Source organism: Bos indicus, chromosome X (assembly GCF_029378745.1).
Source record: "Bos indicus isolate NIAB-ARS_2022 breed Sahiwal x Tharparkar chromosome X, NIAB-ARS_B.indTharparkar_mat_pri_1.0, whole genome shotgun sequence".
Lineage (NCBI taxonomy): Eukaryota > Metazoa > Chordata > Mammalia > Artiodactyla > Bovidae > Bos > Bos indicus.
Window position 1 is genome coordinate 2,272,529 of NC_091789.1, and position 11,032 is coordinate 2,283,560.

Below are 11,032 nucleotides of genomic sequence, written 5' to 3' on the forward strand. Positions count from 1 at the left end.
TAGCTTAAAAATACAATTCAGTGGTTAGAACAATGCCACACCCCCGACAGTTGCACTTTGACTCCATGGGTATGCCCTTATGCCCTTGTTTTAATTTTTTTTTAATGATTTTTATTATAAAGCAAAACATATAAGGAAACTACACAGATGTGTGGCTTAATGAATTCAACATTTTTATAACCATTATCAGATTAAGAACTATGTAGATTTTTATTGGCTACCCAAGAAGCCACTCCATGTGCACTGTCCAGATCACAAGCCTCCTCCTTTCCTATAATATTTAACTATGACTTTTATAGTTCCTTGCCTTAAAAAAAGTTTTACTATCTTAATGTGCATCCCTATATTTTCATCTTGCCTGTTTTAAAAATTAGATCTATTTTTAACTCTCTTTTAATCTACAGCTTCTCCTCCATCCCTCGCTTTTCCTTATCATTTATCTGTTGAAACACACAGGCACTTTGACTAATAGCATTTCCCAGTCTGGATTTTGCTGGTGGTATGCCAATCAGTCGGTATCTTAATGAACTGACCTTTGCTTTTCTCACTTTCCTCCCCTCTTGCTGGGGCCGGCATGCAGCTGCAGGAGCTCTGTAGGAGCTTTCCTCAGTCCACACTCCAGCATGACTGATGGAAAAGCCAGCTCCCCTGCTTCCAGCTGCTCCCAGCTAAGGCTCCATCTGGTTGTTTAGGTGGTTAGCTGATATCTGGAGCTCATCGATGTGCTGCCAGTATCCACCTCAGTATTTTCCTTCCTCTTCATGGGACATGCATTTTGACTCCTGAGATGGGGAAAAGTAGAAACTGAAGCATTAAGAGTTTCATTGCACTTTAAGGTTCACGGAACCTCATTATTTCCTAGCGGTGCATTTGGGGGACTGAGCAATGTACGAAGCCCCAGCTGAGTTCCTAAATATGGGCCAGGCTGGTTAGCATCCTAAGTGTTCAGTATCTTTTAAAGATATCTTGTATGTTTAAATATACTTTGTAAAGCTTAAAAGAAAAAAATCATAAATGTAACCATATTTCAGTCACACTCTGTGTTGCACTGGGGTTTTGTAGGCCTACCTTGATGTCTAATCAAATATTATACCATCGTTTGTATGAGAAGCTAAATGCCAAATTCCAAACATGCCACTTAGAAAATGTAGGAATGGATCCCTTTTATAAATGTAAAGGTTGCCTGAATGGTCAATTATGAGATTTTAGATTCTGGTTTATGCAAGCTGGAATCTGAAATTATCTTCCTGAGGTCTTTTCCTAAGGAAGGCTTACATATTCTTACCCTTCAGCATCTCCTCAAATGACTTAAAACATCACTTCTTTGTCTATATTCAAATATCAGAAAATAATGATTCTCTTTCTGTGATGTAAAAGGAAGACCAAGATTCTTGCTTCAGGAACTAATGCCCCAAATTCTGACTACCACAGAGCAAGTCATAATACTCACCAACTCTCTAAAAACTAGAAGCCAGCACTGTTATTATACACACTGAGCATCTCTCCAGGGGAAACAACCCCTCCCTGCAAACGCTCTAAATTTCCAAGCAATATGTGGAATTATTTAGGACTTAAATGTCAATTGGTGGCAGCTGGGAAATTTTTAGATTTTGAAATGTGATAGTCTCCATTTGCTTGCATCCGGTTAATAGTCTCTGTTTCACTTTAAAAGCATCACATCAAAGACAGAGGCAAAATGTAATAATAACAAAAAAAGATTGATTTCATTCTGGGGCCCCATGGTAATGATTCTTTAGTTTCTTTGACTCATTACAAATTAAATTGGGTCCGAGAACACCAACTCATTTTTAAGGCCTTTCAAGTAAGCCAAATAAGGGTATTCAGCCAAGACTCCTTCATATTCACATTTCTAGGACACCCTGATTTGATAATATATGTTCCATACAATGCAGTAACGGTTAAACCAGGGGTCTATAGACACTTGAGCCTCATGTAACAGAGCTGCAATTTAAGGCAGCATGGCCTTTGAGCGCTAAAGCAACAGCACCTGCTATCTTATTTTAATAAGACCCAGGAGATGCTCTGGAGGTTTCTATTTCACTAAATTTTCACTTCATGTTCTAGCTTTGTTTAATATTCTTATAATGGGAGGAGAGAGCAAAAGGCTTTAGCAATGCTGTGAAGATTCAAAATGTGGTATGGAAATACCAGAGAGTCCAAGAGAAAATGTTATGATGGAAAGATAAATGTTATGCTCTCCCTACCTTAGTGTGTTATTATAAGAAATAATACAAAAGCATAGATAGTTAAAAGACAATTTGGCCAGTGTATTTAATAATCTCATGCACGCATTGAAAGAAAAATATTTAGAAACTTAAATAAATTACATATTTTGTGGTCAACAGAGGTGACATGATGATATATACATATATATATATATATATATATATATATATCTAAAGAAGACTTCAAAACTAGAATTTTATAATTTAGTAATTATACAGAAATGGAGCAAAAAGTGTAGCTTTTCTAAAAGACATTTACAAATGTTGCACATAACAATTAAAAATGCACATTTATATCAAGTACATAGGGAATAATTATTTAAAAATTGATGCTGCAATAGGTAATTGCAAGTCTCAGAACACACCAAAGTATCAATATCCTACTGACATCATGGGAAAGAATAATAAAAACAACTCTAAAACACACAATGGAAATGAAAAACAGTTTTAAATGACTCACTGGCCAAAAGGAAGAAATCATAATGGAAATTATCCAATGCAGAAAACTGAAAGTGAAAGCACTACGTATCACAAACCAGGAGGATACAGCTAAAGCAGTTGTGTTAGTTGCTCAGTTGTGTCTGACTCTTTGTGAGTCCATGGACTATAGCCCGCTAGGCTCTTCTGTCCTTGGGATTTCCCAGGCAAGAGTACTGGAGTGGGTTGTCATGCCCTCTTCAGGGGATCTTCCTGACCCAGGGATTGAACACACATTGGCAGGTGGATTCTTTACTGCTGAGCCACCGAGGAAGCCCTACTAAAGCAGCAGTTCAAGTAAATTTATTCCACAGATACTAATCTCAGAAAGGAAGATGTAAAATAATTAGTGAACATGTTGTACAACTCAAAAAGTTAGAAAGCTAAGAAAGTAATAAAGATTGCAGAGGTTAGTAAAACAATTTTTAAAAATATAGTAAAGATGTACAACAAAACTAAAAGCTTATACTCTGGGAAGACTAATAAACTTTAGGAATAGACTTGGCAGGAAGTTTGATCTCAAGCACATAGCTGATTTTGTCCTCAGGACATTTTATGATATCTGTCAAGGCTGTGAAAGGCAATATAAAACTCACTATATAAAGATTAGAGTTTGGGACCTGCCCAGAACAGTGTCCCAAGAATATCTATCATGAATATATTTAATCAGATAGAGGAAAAAATGGAGAAGACAGATTAAAAAAGGGAGAATTTCACCAGGGTTGAAACACACACACACTCCTTTAAATGACAATTATAAAATTGAAAAATATAGTATTTGAAATTAAAGGATATAAAGGTAGGGAAAATATTATATTCAAATTTGTAATACTGAATATAATACAAAATATTGTATTATATTATATTATATTCAAATGACATGATTGGATTCTCTGCATATAAGGAACTAGTAAGAGATATGAGCAATGTTGTTAGGTAAAAGATTTAATAAAAATATGTGTTGCATTCCTATACACAAGAAGCAGATAAAATATATGAAATAAAATGAAACAAAATTTTTATAATATAATTTAATTTTATTTATTTATATTATAATATAATTTAATTTTATAATATAATATAATATATTATAATTTTGTTTAATTTCACATGCCAACTTGACTGGGCTAAGGAATGACCAGATAACTGGTAAAACATTATTTTTGGGTGAGACTATGAGGGTGCTGCCAGAAGAGATTAGCATTTGAATCAGTAGTCTGAGTAAAGCAATCTGCTGTCACCCAATGTGGGTGCGCATTTTCCAATTTGTTGAGGGCCCAAATAGAACAAAAATGCAAAAAAAAAAAAAAAAAGAACAAATTATTTTTTTCTTGAACTGGATATCCATTTATTTTTCCTGCCCTCGGACATCAGAGCTCCTGGATCTTGGGCCTTCAGACTCTGGGACTTGTACCAGCAGCCATCTTTTTCTCAGGTCTTTGACTGAGACTGAATTATACCACTGGCTGTCCTGGCTCTCCAGTTTGCAGACAGAAGACTGTGGGACTTCTCAGCCTCCATAACCATGAGAGCCAATTCCTATAACAAATCTCCTTTTGAAAGTGAAGTGAATGAGTTAGTTACTCAGTCATGTGCTACTCTGCCACCCCACAGACTAGCTTGTCAGGCTCCTCAGTCATGGGATTTCCCAGGCAAGAATACTGGAGTGGGTTGCCATTTCCTTCTCCAGGGGATCTCCCGACCTAGGGATTGAATCCAAGTCTCCTGCATTGGCACGTGGATTCTTTACCACCGAGCCACCAGGGAAGCATATCTGTATCTACATATATAGATAGATATAGATACAGATATAGCTATATCCTATTATTTCTATTTCTTTGGTGAGCCCTGACTAATACAGTACCTAGAAATAAATCAAACAAAATATGTACAAAACTTTGGGGGCAAGGGGAAATAATAAAACTTTACTGAAAAACAAAAGAAGGACATTAAAAGAGAATACTATACCATGTCTGGCTTCCCCAGTGGCTCAGCAGTAAAGAATCTGCCTGCAGTGCAGGAGCCACTGGAGACGTGGGTTCAATCTCTAGGTCAGGAAGATCCCCTGGAGGAAGGAATGTCAAAACACTCCAGTATTCTTGCTTGGAGAATCCAATGGACAGAGGAGCCTGGTGGGCTACAGTCCACAGGGTTGCACAGAGTCAGACACGACTGAAGGGACTTAGCATGCATGCATGCATACCATGTCCATGCACCTATGATCACCTAATCTATGACAAAGGAGGCAAGAATATACAATGGAGAAGATGGTCTCTTCAATAAGTGGTGCTGAGAAAACTGGACAGCTACATGTGAAAGAATGAAATTAAAACATTTTCACAGACCATATTAAAAAATAAACTCAAAATGGATTAAAGACTTAAATGGAGGACCAGAAACTATAAAACTCCTAGAAGAAAACCTAAGCAGAACACTCTTTGACATAAATCACAGCAATATTTTTTTGGATCTGTCTCCCAAGGCAAAGGAAACAAAAACAAAAATAAATAAATGGAGCCTCATTAAACCTAAAAGCATAAAATCACTTATATGTAGAATCTAAAACATAAAATAAACTCATGAATATAACAAAAAAAGAAACATACTCACAGATACAGAAAACAAACTAGTGGTTACCCCTGGGAAGCGCGAACAGGGAAGGGTCATGATAGGAGTAGAGGATTAAGAGGTAGAAACTGAAATATGAAATATATGTTACAAGGATATATTGTACAGCACAGGAAATACAGCCAATGTTTTATAATAACTATAAATGGAGTATAATCTATAAAATTTTGAAACAATATGCTGTACATCTATAAAAGAATATTGTTTATAGCTACAGTCTTAAGTGTTAAAAGTACAACAGCATACATAAGAAAGATGAACACTGAATTCAGGGTCCTGGGCCACTGTTGAGACTCATCCACACTGTATGCCAGGGAACTGGATTCCAGGGAGAGGCATTACAGACCAAAAGGGAGGAAGAAGAAGCCAGGGGCTTCCATTGTACCTATAATGTCTAATTTCTCAAAAAGAAGTAAATAAACAGAAATGAAGGAAGCAAAGCAGAATGTAAAGATTTACTAGAACTGGGTGGTGGGCACATAGGTGTCTATGAGGTTTTTCTCTGCATCCTTGCAATTTGTCAAAACAAAACATGAATGGGCACGGAGGAGGCAATCACTCAGCAGCACAGTTGCTAAAAACAGAGCCAAACTGTGAGCCACACAGAACGAAAGAGCAACAGTGAGATGGGGAGCACCCATCCTTGATTGAATTAATTACAAGAGATATTTTCCCTTGATATTCTTCCAGGAACTTTGTCCATTTTATTCTTCCTATGCATACTACACTCCTACAGACCTCCCCTTACTTCCCAGAGGAACCCAGATGTTTCCAGCTTTGGTGTTCCCAAGACCTCCCTCCTTTTGGCCTCATCCTTCCTTTCAATTGTTAGAAAAAAAGTACTTTGAGCCTCCATTCCAAGTACTGCTAGCAGTCCCTTGGTCCTTCCCACAGCTAATACTTATCTCACTCTTAATTACGTGTCTGGTGGTGGTCCAAACATTTCACAACCATTGTCTCATTTAATCTGTGAATACAGCAAGCTTAAAATAAGCATCTATTGAAAATAATATACACTAAGAGTGGCACAGAAGTTCTTTTTGTTCCCACTTTCAAGATGAGGAAACTGAGGCTAAAGAGGTTAGTTGAATCCCTCAAGGCCACACTGTTAATAAGTAGCGGTGGTCCCCACTTGGCCTAATCTCAGAACTCTGAGATTTTATTTCCACTAAGCTCTTGATCTCAGGAACATCTTGCCTTCTCTGGTCATTTTTTTCTTTTTCCCATGTAGATCTAATTAAAGCGTTCAGCTCTTTTTCCATTCATCTCCCCTAAACACCACTATCAAAGGATCTTACATGTAGAAGAAGCCTTTTGAAAGGAGGGCAGCACATTACTGAAATATAATAAACAACTTAAAACTGAATATTACACACGCCTGTCCGCTCCCATTTTGATATGGAATTGTCCAACTTCCTTCCTCATGTTTCCTACTGTCCTGTCTTACTTCTCCTTGCTCTTCCCTATCCCTTCTCTCAGTATTTGCATCTTCCTTTTGCCTTACATCATCATCTGATTACTATTTTTTAAAGTCAACCTTTAGGATAATGATAAACTGAATCCTTCCTTTGTCTTATTCTCCTCTTTCCAACAATGCCCAGGGCTGGAGTGAGAGATATGGAGTTCACCATTCAAACTCAAATATGCCATCAAGACACTTTCCAAAACAAAGAAGCATCTCCCTGGATGTGAATAATGCCCTTTCTTGTGATGTAAAAATGTCCGTAGTTGGTTCTTGTTTAAAATAGAAAGATTTTCTTTATCTTCTCACCACACTGATGCCTCTGAGATTTATTACCCTGTTTATTTCATATGATTTGCATCACTTGATTTTATATACCCCGTTTGAAAGTCTGACATTAAACAACAGTTTTCTCAAAATAAAGCAGATGCCTTAAAACCACTGAACCAGCTGCCTGACTAGTGTTATAGCTTGAATTCTGTGCCCCACCCCCCACAATTCATATGCTGAAGTCTCAACACTTAGTACCTCAGTATATAAGGTACTTATTTGGAGACAAGGTCTTTTATTAAAAATTTATTTTACTGAAATACAGTTGATTTACAATGTCATGTTAATTTCTACTGTACAGCAAAGTGATTCAGTCATACGCATATATACATTCTTTTTCATATTCTTTTCCATGATGGTTTATTACAGGATATTGAATATAGTTCTCTATGCTATAGAGTAGGACCTTGTTGTTTATCCATTCTCTATATAATGGTTTGTATCTTCTAGTCCCAAATTCCCAATCCAGCCCCCCTCACCCCCGACCCTTGGCAACCACAAGTCTGATCTCTGTGTCTGTTTCTGTTTTGTAAGTAAGTTCATTTGTGTCACAGTGTAGATTCCAAATGTAAGTGATATCATATAGCACTTGTCTTTCTCTTTATGACTTACTTCACTTAGTATGATAATCACTAGGTCTATCCACATTGCTGCAAACGGCAATCTTTCATTCTTTTTAAAGGCTGAGTAGTATTCCATTGCATATATGTACCACATCTTTAACCATTCATCTGTCAATGGACACTTAGTTTGTTTCCATATCTTGGCTATTATAAATACTGTTGCAATGAACATTGGGGTCCGTGTATCTTTTTGAATTATAGTTTTGTCCAGATATACACCCTGGACCCAGGAGTGGGATTGCTGAAACATATGGTAACTCTATTTTTAGTTTTTTGATGAACCTCCAAGCTGTTTTCCATAGTGACTATACTAATCTACATCCTTACCAACAGTTGAGAAGGGCTCCCTTTTGGAGACAGGGTCTTTATGGAGGTCATTAAGATGGGCTCTAATTCAATCTGACTGGTATCCTTATAAGAAAAGGAGATATTGGACACAGACACAGACAAAAGAAAGACAACATGAAGACACAGAGAAAAGATCACCTACAGGCCAAGAGAGAAACTTAGTAGAGATTGTTCTCACAGCTGTCGGAAGGAAATGACCCTGCCATCAACACCTTGATCTTAGCCTCCTAGCATCCTGAACTTGGAGATAATACATTTCTGTTCTTTAAGCCATCCAGTGTGTGGTACTTGGTGGCAGCCCTAGCAAACCAACACAACTACATAGTACAGATTCTTCAGTTTGGAATTCAGAGACATCCAAAATGTAGTCTCAACTGCTCTCTTCAATCTTGTGTTCCCCTGTAGTTCTGCAACCAAATGAAGCTCTACGCAAACTGTACTACTTGCTGTTTCTGCACTCAGCTGCACGCGTCCCCACATGTGCACCTTTGTTCTGGCTCTGTCCTCTTACTTAGGACAGTCTCTGCCTGTGACCACCTACCTTTCTTTAGGGTCCATCTCAAGGGCCACCTGCTTCATAATGACTGTCCTGAGTCATGCACTGAGATACCCTTTGAGATACAACCAGACAGATCTGGGCTTGAATCTAGCTCCACTGCTTACTAACTGTGTGGCCTTGACAAAACACAACTTCTCAAAGTTATCTATGGGCATGAAAAGATACCACTTCACAAGATAAGCACTGTGAGGATTAAGTGATTGCATGTAAGGCACTTAGCACAATGCTTGGCATAGAGAAAGCATTCTGGAAATGAAAGCTTTTTTTCCTTATTTTGTATTATCTGAATCCCAATGGCATTTTCTGCAAAGCTCCTTTATGCTACTTACCCTCTTCTGTCTTATCTCATTTGTTAGTGGGGTTAATCAATTAAATCACTACTGACTTAAAACAATCACTCACCATATCCTACAGAATCACAAGAGCTAGCGGTCTGTCAGTCCTTGCTGTAACTGAACTAGGTGAGGTCTCTACCCATGAGTAAAATTCAGCCTCAGGCTCCACACCTGCTGATGCCCTTTCATCAGTTCCTTTACCTGCCAACTCTGCAACCCTTTCTCTATTCCCCTATCCCAAGGGACCCCCAGACTTTGGTTTCTTGGAGGCTAACCAACAGGTTTTCACACCAGTCACTTTAATAAACTTTGTGTTATGATGTGTTGTCAGTTAAGAACTCCAGCCTCAGACAGTCCTGGCCTTTATCCCCCATGCCACTGTTGTAAGCTCTGGGACTGGTCATTTTATTTGACCCCTTCCCCCAAGACTCACTTTACTTATGTATACAATTAAGATACTAATACTACTAGCTTAATAGTTTCTTCTGAGGACCAAAGGAAGTCATCTGGAGAAAAGGTGTTTGGTACTACTGAGCTCTCAATAAAAGATGCCATTATCATCACACCTCTTATACTTCTTAATAGATTATAAACCCCCTGAGACAGGAAATATGTGTACATAGTAGACTCTATAAAAGTTTATCAAAGAAAATTTTGAATTTAGATGTAAACAAAACTGAAATGCTTATATCCACATTTATCTTGAAAGAGACCATGTTTCGGTCTAGATGAAATTAGAACAGAAAAGTACAATTTTTTAGATATGAATAAGTCTAAGCTACAATACTAGGTGGTTAACAAGTAAGAGTTGGCATTGTTCAAGGTCATTTTTTGCTATTCATGTGGAAGACTAATAAAATAATGAAAAGTACCAAAGAAACAATTCACTGGCTTCTTTTTTTTTTTAATGCTTCACAAATTTGCATGTCATCCTTGCCAAGGGGCCATGCTATTCTTCTCTGTATCATTCCAATTTTAGTACGTGTGCTGCCGAAGCAAGCACTCGCTGGGTTCTTTTATTCAAGATTCATTTTCATAGCCAGGAGAAAATATGATCACTTGTAATTTTAAGTCTTTTCCAAGGGATCCATGGCCAGATGTGGTAACATGAATTAGCCTCCATTTTTAACGGCCTTTTTTGTTTTGTTTTGTTTTAAATATTTGGCATTGTGAATGCACCTACCCTCTCACAGGGCTTTAAGAGCAAAAAAGTGTTTATGATATAATGGTACATACAACCTAGGGGAGAAACAGCCAGCATGGTTGATCAGTAGGTAGCATAGGGTCTATGGGCTACAGTGTTTCAAAGGGGCCCGTGTGAACATCCAAATCCTTGAGATATATTTTTTGACATTTTACAATTTTTAATTGGAGGATGATTGCTTTACAATATTGTGTTGGTTTCTGACATATATCAACACAAATAAGCCATTGGTATATTTATATCCCCTCCCTCCCACCCCCTACCCAATCCCACCCCTCTAGGATGTCACAGAGCACTGTATACCTTTGAGATATGTTTTTAAACACTGGTAAGAAAAAGAAAAATGGCAACAACAAAATGTCATTTCTGTACTCCAAGCAAAGTCTTTCTAGTAATTAATTGGTGGAGATGCCAATGTTCCTTTAAAGCAGACTCTCCCTTTGTTCTGGGGGGAAAAAAACCCAATTGGACCCTTTAAGTAGACATTAAACAAAGACTGTCTTCTGAAATGGAGATGAGAATCTGATTTCCTCATTTAGGGGTGGTGATGTTAAAGGTACCCTCTATTAGAAGCAGGCTACATCTCTGTGGACCAGGATACTTTGGGAGAAAATGTGTTTCTGGAGGAAGAGGGAGAGGTGACACAATTCCAGTTCCCTGCCTGGTTCTCTGAACTCATTTTTGGTCTTCTGCTTAGAGGAGCGAGTCAGAAGTGTACTGCAACTCTTTTCAGAAAAGATTTTATAAGATTCTATGCTTAAGACCCAGATGACAAAATGTAAGAGAGTTGAGGAAAGGACAGTTCTCTTGGCCTTTTCAT

At 37.8% G+C, this 11,032-nt stretch overlaps 1 non-coding gene across 1 annotated transcript; it reads right to left on the bottom strand.

Annotated features, from left to right (window-relative positions):
• Nucleotides 1-9,904: 9,904 nt before the first annotated feature.
• On the bottom strand, nt 9,905-10,011 carry LOC139181763 (U6 spliceosomal RNA). The gene has a single exon (XR_011565506.1). It is a non-coding gene; the product is annotated as a U6 spliceosomal RNA (small nuclear RNA).
• Nucleotides 10,012-11,032: the final 1,021 nt, after the last annotated feature.